Source organism: Humulus lupulus, chromosome 4, assembly GCF_963169125.1.
Source record: "Humulus lupulus chromosome 4, drHumLupu1.1, whole genome shotgun sequence".
Classification (NCBI taxonomy): Eukaryota; Viridiplantae; Streptophyta; class Magnoliopsida; order Rosales; family Cannabaceae; genus Humulus; species Humulus lupulus.
Window position 1 is genome coordinate 194,121,510 of NC_084796.1, and position 9,998 is coordinate 194,131,507.

The following is a 9,998-nucleotide window of genomic DNA, read 5'->3' on the forward strand; positions in this document are numbered from 1 at the left end:
TTCAGTTTATATATAATAACCGAAGTGTAAAATGGACTTTCTAATTCATTTTTTAAATATAAAAACTGAAGTAAAAGGGTTTTAAAACCCTTTTCCCCTTCACTTCGGTCTCAATTCCCCCATCTCCCTCTCTGAAGAAGAAACCCAAAAGCCAAAAATGTCATTTCTGGTAGTATGATTGACGAGGGTTTTGCTTTTTAACCATTGTTTTTTGTTTTTCCACCATTTCTGACCAATTTTCTTGCTCAAAAACTTAAGTTGAGGCTAAAAATTGATCTGTTTTCAATTTTTAGGGTAAAAAAAGGCTTTGGTAGTGATTGTGAATGACAAAAATTGACTAGAGCCATAGTCAACACTCAAGAGAAAAATTGAGGGTTACCCTCATTAGCCTCGAGCAAACCAAGCAACCGAATATCTTGCCCCACGCGAGACCATGTCTCATAGGAGGCCTTAGCGAAAATGCCCAGAAGGACCTAAGGGCCTCGCTATGTGAGGCTGCCCTTCACCCGCGCACGCCTACCAAGGCCCCAAGGGCCTCGTTATGCGAGGCTGCCCTTCCCCGTGCGCTCCTGCCAAGGCCACAAGGGCCTCGCTATGTGAGGCTACCCTTCACCCGTGCGCGCCTGCCAAGGCCACAAGGGCCTCGCTATGAAAGGCTGCCTTTCACCCGCGTGCTCTTGCCAAGGCCACAAGGGCCTCGCTATGCGAGGTTGCCCTTCACCCACGCGCGCCTGCCAAGGCCCCAAGGGCCTCGCTATGCGAGGCTGCCCTTCACCCGCGCACACCTGCCAAGGCCACAAGGGCCTCGCTATGCGAGGCTGCCCTTCACCTGTGCGTGCCTGCCAAGGCCAGAAGGATCTTGCTATACGAGGCTACCCTTCACCTGTGCACGCCTGCCAAGGCCACAAGGGCCTTGCTATGTGAGGCTGCCCTCGCCCGCGCACCTCACGACCCAGCTGCGCACCAATGCCTCGCACAGCGAGATACCATCTCGCCCGCATGCCTCATGACTCAGCTATGAGCCAAGGCCTAGCATAGTGAGACACACCTCACCACGCCCGTGTGCGTCTCGCGAGGTACGGCCACGCTAAGGAGCCTTGCACCACCACTGTCTTGTGGCCCTCATGCAACCCCATCACGCCTTGTGAAATCCATCCCCGAGCCTCGTGAATGCCTGGGTTACGCATGGGTACTCACTTAGGAACTAAGGGTCTCGCCTTGTGAGACCCATCCCCGAGCCTCGTGAATGCCCGGGTCATGCATGGGTACTCACTTAGGCACCAAGGGTCTCGCCTTGTGAGACCCATTCCCGAGCCTCGTGAATGCCCAAGTCACGCCAGGATATTCGCTTAGGCACCAAGGATCTCGCCTTGTGAGACCCATCCCCAAGCCTCGTACATGCCTATTTCCAGGCCTTGTACCTGGAGGTAAGGCCAGGATAAAAGAAGTATGGATCGACACTTACTAAAATATAAAGAAATGTAGAGAAGATGTTTATGTAAGGGGGACCACTAGGCATGAGATAAATGTACAAGCATAGGATGTACAACCCTGAAAGAGGGCAAAGGTATGACTTTGACATCTTTGTCCTACAAGTAGTGGAGGTACGGATTTGTACAGAGAGTGGAAGCACTACATGCATACCTCTGACTATGTACCAGGCCGACACCATAACCTTCTGCTCCACCACGACCTGTGCCACTGCCCTGACAATGTACCTATGTACAATCTTGTCCCCTGGGACCACAATGTATGAGGAGCCATTAGAGCTCCAGTATAAATAGATCATCACCCCTCCAGAAAAGGTGTTGGAGAATTCCTTGTATGCTGAGGCTATTAAGCAATATACGATCTTACTCAATTGGGGTTTTGCATATTTACTCTTTCAAGTTTTCTCCATCTTCTTCTAAGATATCTCTTGCAATACAGTCTCAATTTTCTAACCTTATATCGTTGACGAGATTTCACCATCAACAGTGACTATATTTGGAGTTCAAAAATGGGGTTTCCTACATGATTTTGATCAGATTTTTGGCGTTTAAATACATTCTTGAGCTTCAAAATAGGTGTGGATCATTCAATCTTTTGTTGTATGATTTTATTTTAAATTTTCTATATTATTTCATAGATTTTATGATTTATATATAATGTGATTTTTTTGTAGCTTTATATATATAATGTGTAGAATGTGTTGTTTGTGTATAGGTTTAGAATTGATTTTGAGCATTAAAGAATGTTTGAATCCAAAAAACTTTGTTTGTATTATTTTTATATCATTTTGAATTTTTTATTTATTTTTTGTTATATTGCGTGTGAGTTTCTATTTATTTATATAATGTTATAAATTATATATTAATTAGTGAATTTTAAAATTTGTGAGAAGGTGAACATCCTATTTCTATATTTTAACTTAGCTTGGTAGTGTTGTTGCTAATGTTATAACTTAGAGAACATAGAATGCTTGAATTATTAGTAACATTTGTTTTTGTTTTCTATAACTAGTTAGTTTGATATGTTGTTTGTTAATTATGTAACTATTTTTTTTGTTTAATCTTTGTAATAGTCTTGTTGATTTAGTGGTGAGCTTGGTGTTGATTTCGGGCGACTTCAATCAAGAGTAATATTGAAAGTGTGTAATTTTGGAATTTTAGTTATCACTATTGCAACATTTATTTATCAAATTTGTGAAGTAGCTTCTGCGAAATTTGCGTGTTGTGGTGATATAAGAAGAATTATGTGTGTTGAATTCGTAGGTAATTATGAAATTGGAATATGCTATAAAAATATGAGTAATGATATGTGCACCCAAAATATGTACCCAAAAATTACACACAATGACATGGCAGTTTAGCCTAACCAATCACATTTATTAAAATTGGGACCCACTGTTTTAAAAATAGTGCCACGTCACTGTGTGTAATGTTTGAGTGCACATATCATTACTCTAACAATAGAGGAAACTTTGCTAAAAAAATTCTTAGGATTTACTAATTGTTTTCTTTAGAGTTTTGCCTAAAGAACTGCAGTGATCCTGAAAGAAATCGGTGTCCATGTGATAAGACTAAAGTATTCTTCAACTTTAACTAAATCATAGAACAAACATGAAACTAATATATGGCATTCTGGTTATCTGCTCTATGATCTGTTGAATATTTTAATAGTGAATTTAAATACATTAGAGATCTTGTACGAGTAGAAAATGCATTAGAAACCCTAAAAGACAACGTAAGCTTATTTTTCATAACATATTTAAATATCATATAACCTATAAAATAATCAATATTGTTATTAATTTATATTTGTTAATTTTACAGTTTGATGGGAGAAAAAAATATTGTGAGATTGCAGACCTCTTGCCAATCCAACACGAATGGTTAGGCCTATTGATGACTTACAACCTATTTTGCTTGTAAGTTCATTTAGTTCTATGTTTAGTTTTATGTCAATGTGAAAGTATCAATGTTTAGGCAATTTTACTTAAGCACTTATATAATTGTATAAATTTTTATTGTACCTAAGTACTTGTAACATTGTATAAAGATTTAATTATAAGATTTTTAATTTCTAATTGATTGAGCCATTAAAAAAATCATAATTAATTCCAATTGCACAAATATATATAAATTTAAAATTTGGCCATTAAAAAATCACAATTAATTTCTAATTTCATTAAATTCGGTTGAAAATAAACAAATAAAAAAATAAGCTTTTACTTCGATTTTTATTTATAAACCAAAGTAGAAAGTGGGGTTTCTACATAAAAACCAAAGTAGAAATGTTGAAAAATCTTACCAGCACTTCCATTCAACCTTTTCTTCTTCGGTTATTTTGTATAAAGCGAAGTAGAATTCCCACTTTCTACTTCGGTTTATACATAATAACCGATGTAGAAAGTCCATTACTTTCTACCTTAGTTTTTCACCACTTTTTAATTCACCTGGAACTACTTCAATTGCGTATATATGCGAAAATCGAAGTATTTCCACCTTAAGAACCGAAGTAGTATTCCATTTTTCTTGTAGTGGCTTTAGGTCCACTAAAGGACAATGATTCTCAAAAAGTCGTCAAGAAGAGGAAGACGCCGAAGAAAATGAGCTCATATGTCGTGGACACATCCTCAACACTCTCTCAGATAGCCTCTATGATCTCTACACCAACAATACATCGACAAAGGAAATTTTGGAGGCACTTGAGAATAAATACAAAGTTGAAGAAGAAGGTACTAAAAAATTCCTTATAAATCAATACATTAAATTTAAATTTTTTGATGAAAAACCCCTACTTCCTCAAGTGCATGAATTTCAAGTTATTGTGAATACGTTGTCTACTCTAAATATAACTTTGCCAGAGTCCTTTAAAGTTTGAGCCATAATAGACAAGTTGCCTCCATCTTGGAGGGGCAATAGGAAGAAGATACTCCATTAGAATGAGGAGATATCTGTGTAGGAAATCCTAAAGCACCTAAGGATTGAAGATATGTCTCTTTCTAGAGAAAAGTGTATGGAAGAGTCCAATGGAGGGATATCCAAGGATAATTGTAGCTTTCTCCTAATCTAGGACCGTTACACTGTGTACTTTAAATAGTGCCAGACTTGCTAATCAAGTCCCTTGTTTATAAACGTGTAACTAAGGTTAATGACTAAGGTTAGGGTAAAATTTTTTGTTAAAAAGGAGTAACTGTTTCATTAAAATATTTACATTCATAAATGGGATCCCAAAATAACGTTTAAAGGGCTAATACAGCTCAAAAGTTACAACCAGCTGACCTAAGCGGCAAAATAAGGGATACAACCCTATTTCCTCCAAAATAACTCCAGTCGTGGTGGTCGAGAAGCCGCATATGTACACGCCACCACCGAAGCTCTCCAACTCATGGCTGGTCCAGCTTCCGTTTCCCCTTACCTGTGCCACATAGAACCCGTGAGCCGAGGCTCAACAAGAAAACTTAAACATGTGCATGAATAGTAAATATAGATTCCATATTCATATCTAGCATGCCCAGCAGTAATAACCTACTTATGCATGCATATAATTACAGTTAAATGATCATAGGATCATTATGGGGAATGTTACCCTGAATAGATGACCATAGAGTCAACCTGAGGCCCTATGCCCTAGCTATGTGACAATAGAGTCACACGGGGCCTTTTGCCCTTAGCTCTGAGTAACTAGCCAAGTGCTTTGTTCTTTTCCAAGCGACCATAGGGTCGAACAATGTAATAGTACGTCCCTGATAAGCCTAAGCTTCCCAACTAGTGCACAACGCGCTGTTTCCGCCCATAACTAATAAGTCAATGCCTTAACCAGATATTCATACAACAAGATAAATAGATAACCAGATACAGATAAGCATACTTCAGATAATACAAGTATGCATACATATTAATCATATACCTCAACCAATTAAATACAAACATAGTTATAACCATGTTCCTTAACGGGGTCGAGCCCTAATTACGCAGATAATGCAAACAATCATATATTATTTAATAATCATCCGGATACAGAGCATTCCAGCATGCTTAATCAATGAGCACAATCATAATCTTAATCATTTTTATTCTCAGGGGCCTCAGCCCTATTCATAATTACATCTAACAATCGGGCCAAGCCCTAATCACATATATCACGTAATGGGTCCAGTTTTCTTACCTTAGATCCAAGTGCAACATATAATAAGAACGACCCTTGAGCACGATCCTGGTTCCGAGCCCCTAGTGGTAACCTAGTCACAAACATAATATAGAATCCCATCAATAATTTGAATATAGGCTTCTGGACCCTTAGGTTTAAATTCCCACACTCAAGACCTTCCCGGGGCTCAAAAGGCCTTCAAGTGCTGCGACCCAAGGCAAAAGAGCCAGAGCCCTCCTCAAGTCAAAGAGGTCAAGGGCTCTCCTCTGGACACACGCACCGCGGCGCACCCCTACAAGCGCTGCGACTCAAAATGGTAATTCAGCACCTCCTTCTTCCTGCGTTCATGAGAGTCGCGACACCCTAAGAACAGAGCCACAACTCGACATGAAAATCCAATTTTTTTCCTCATTTATTCAAGCCAAAACTCACCAAAAACCTATCCAAACATAGTCAAATTCCAAAAAAAAAAGTTCCCAATCAACTCAGCACTTCAATACCAACAAAACCCAAGCTTAAACTTGGCCAAAACCTCACCAAATCTCCAAATCAAGAATTGAGTTTTAAAAAATCTAAAACTTGACTAAAACTAGAGAAAACACAGAGAATTGAGGCTAGGAATCGATACCTCTGCTGGCCAAAATGATGCTAAGCCTTTCCCCAAGAAATCCCGAGCCTAAGCTACCTTCGATTCCCCTTAGATCGCAAGAAATTCCCAAGGAATCGAAAGAGAGAGAGAGTATACATGAGAGAGAGAGAGAGAGAGTTTGCTTAGTGTTTCTCCTTTGTTTTTCTGTTTGGTGTCTTGTGTGCTTTACTTAAGGTTCAAGTAACCTTAAGTGAATCCCGTGGCCCGGGGTACCAAAACTGTCCCCGAGGATAAAATGGTCAAAATCCCCAATATTCCCTCCTAATCTCACTAACTCCGAATATATCCTCAAATATTTATTCCTATTACCCCCGATATCCCGACAATGTACAAAATGCCCAAAATACCCCTTGACTCACCCTAAGTCAGGTATTTGGTCCCGTTGTGAATTTCTCGCTAACTTGCTCCTAGGATCGCCTCATGCCGAGTAACCCAAATATATCCACATAATAATATGGTCTCACACATATATCACAATTATGCACATATATTCAAAATACGCCCGTAACGGGAAAAATTACGAAAATTTCCCTTCTAATAAGAATCGGACCCACATGCATATATAATACACCAAACACATGCATATATAGTCATATTATGATATAACTCACGTAGTCATATAATGATACACATATATATCACAAAAACACATATTTCATAATTAAATCACATATATGTAAGTAATTTCCATAATTCGCCATCCTGCCCCCTAATCAAGGCCCTAAACCTTATTAGGAAATTTGGAACATTACAACTATCCCCTCCTTACAGAAATTTCATCCTCGAATTTTTACCTAAAAAGCTCGGGATACTGATCCCGCATATCTAAATTTACTCTCAGGTCACTTCCTCGACCTTGTTGTGCATCCATAATATCTTAACCAATGGTATAGTCTTGTTCCTCAAGACCTTGTCCTTTCTGTCTAAAATCTGAACTGGCTGCTCCTCATAGGATAAATCTGTCTCCAGTTCCAGATTCTCATAACTCAACACATGAGTCTCGTTTGATACATACTTCCTCAACATGGAAATACGAAATACGTTGTGCACATTAGACAGTGCCGGGGGTTGTAACCTGAACGATCCTCTTCATGATCTTAAACGGTCCAAAAAACCTAAGGCTCAACTTGCCCTTCTTCCAAAATCTCTTCACCCCTCTTAGTGATGAAACCCTAAGGAAGACATAGTCTCCCACTTGGAACTCCATGTTCCTCAGCTTTGGATCTGAATAAATTTTCTGTCTGCTCTGAGACGCTAGCATCTGAGCTCTAATCTTTTCAATAGCCTCTGTGATCCTCTGAACTGCCTCAGGATCCAAATATTTTTTCTCACCCATATCATCTAAGTGAATGGGAGATCTACATTTCCTACCATATAGCATCTCATATGGTGCCACTCTAATAGTCAACTGGTAGCTGTTATTATAAGAACAATCTACCAGAGGAAAATATTTACTTCAGGAACCTTCAAAGTCCAATACACATGCTCTCAGCATGTCCTCCAATATCTGGATAGTCCTCTCAGACTGACCATCAGTCTGAGGATGATAAGTTGTACTAAAGTTCAGTTGTGTACCCATCGCCTTCTGTAAACTTCCCCAAAAATTGGAAGTAAATATAGGGTCCCTATTCGACACGATACACCTCGGAGTCCCTTGAAGGCGTACAATCTCTCTCACATAGAGATCTGCATACGGGTAAACTGTGTAGTTCATCCACACTAGTAAAAAGTGAGCCAACTTCTTATATCGGTCCACGATGACCTAGACTGAATCTTGTTGGCCCACTATCCTAGGCAACCCCACCACGAAATCCATCGTGATGTCCTCCCACTTCCACTCTGGGATATCCATAGACTGCAATAGCCCCGCTGGTCTTTGATGCTCTGCCTTGATCTGCTGACAGTTCAGGAACTTTTTCACGTACTCAGTCATGTCCCTCTTCATCCCATGCCACAAATATAAAGCTTTTAGATCATGGTACATCTTCGTGGTGCCTGGGTGTAGAGAATAAGGGGTAGTATGTGATTCATCTAGAATCCCCCGTCTGATCCCAGTGTCCATCGGAACACAAATCCGATCCTTATACCTCAATAAACCCATGTCTGATACCGTATAGTCCTTAGCGACTCTAGGTAGGACGTCCCTCTAATCTTTCCTAACTGTGGGTCATTAAATTGCTTTTCTTTGATCCTCTCTAAAAGGGTAGACTGTAGGGTGATGGTTTCTAACTGGCCCACCACTAGCTTAATACCGGCTCTAGTCATATCCTTTGCCAACTTTTTGGATATATGCCTAGCACTATACAACTGTCCCAGACCCTTCCAGCTTAAGGCATCTGCCACCACATGGGCTTTCCCTGGGTGGTAGAGGATCTCACAATCATAATCCTTCACCAGCTTTAACCAACACCTATGTATCATATTCAAGTCCTTCTGGGTGAAGAAGTATTTCAAACTCTTGTGATCAGTGTATATCTAACACTTCTCACTATAAAAGTAGTGTCGGCGTACCTTCAGTGCAAAAACACTGCTGCAAGTTCTAAATCATGTGGGGGGGGGGGGGGGGGGACCTCTGTTCATACTCATTTAGTTGACGTGATGCATATGCAATCACCTTTTCTGTCTGCATAAGGACACAACCAAAACACTGTCTCGAGGCATCACAATAAACCACAAACTTGTCCTGTTCTATAGGAAGACTCAGAACTAGAGCGGTGATAAGTGTTGTACCCTAAAAATAGCACGAGTTCAATTACTCAACTCGGGTATAGCTGGCAGATGAATATGTGGAAAAATAGCCAAGTAGGATATCTAGTTAACAATGATGTGAGCAACTCGAGACTCAATCTAGTTTGTACACATTACATAGGTTATTATCAGACTGACTCTCAAGATAATAATCAAGTTCAAGATTTATAATGGCCAAATTCGACTTTGGGCGCTCTGAGCTTACTACAAGATAGGTTTCAGATAGTCCTTGAACACAAGCTCGTATGAGATATTCAGCTCATGGAAACCTAGACAGAATGCATACCAAAGGATCCCAAGAGATTTGGAGGCTCCTTATGCACTCATTAATGCCTAGGATGTATCGCATATCTATCACTTGTTATCCGAGATAGCAAGAGTATATTCTATTCTGTTATCAAATCGTATCCCAATGTAAATGGGAATAATCTGTATTAAATGTATACCTTATTTATTCACTCGGTTACCCAAACATGTCCAGGCTATATAAATATCAGGAATAATGGACAGGGAAAGAGATGGCCATTTTTGTATTACTAAAAATCTGCAAAAATTGAGAGAGAAAAGCAATAATATTGTCTCGTGGACTAGGTGGATTTTAACCACTGAACCACGTAAAAGTTGTGTGTGTGGGAAAGGGTTTCCATTATTTCATTACAGTTTATGATTTAGCACTAATCTCCCTATTTGATTTCTTAATCTACTATTGGCGAAAAACCGCATCAATAGTTTGGTGCTTTCATTAAGAGGAAATTAGTGCTTCGCAAGTTTCAGTTGACTTTCATCATGGTGCTCACTTGATCGATGCATGACAATGACATGGAGCAGCCTAGTGGGAAGGAGGCCCATCATACTGCTATTCTCGCTGAAGGGGGCCTAGACGTTCAACAACATCCTGGAAAACAACCGGTGTGTCAGGATGACGCTGGGAGTTCAACATCACTCCCACCAAATCCTAATCCAGGGT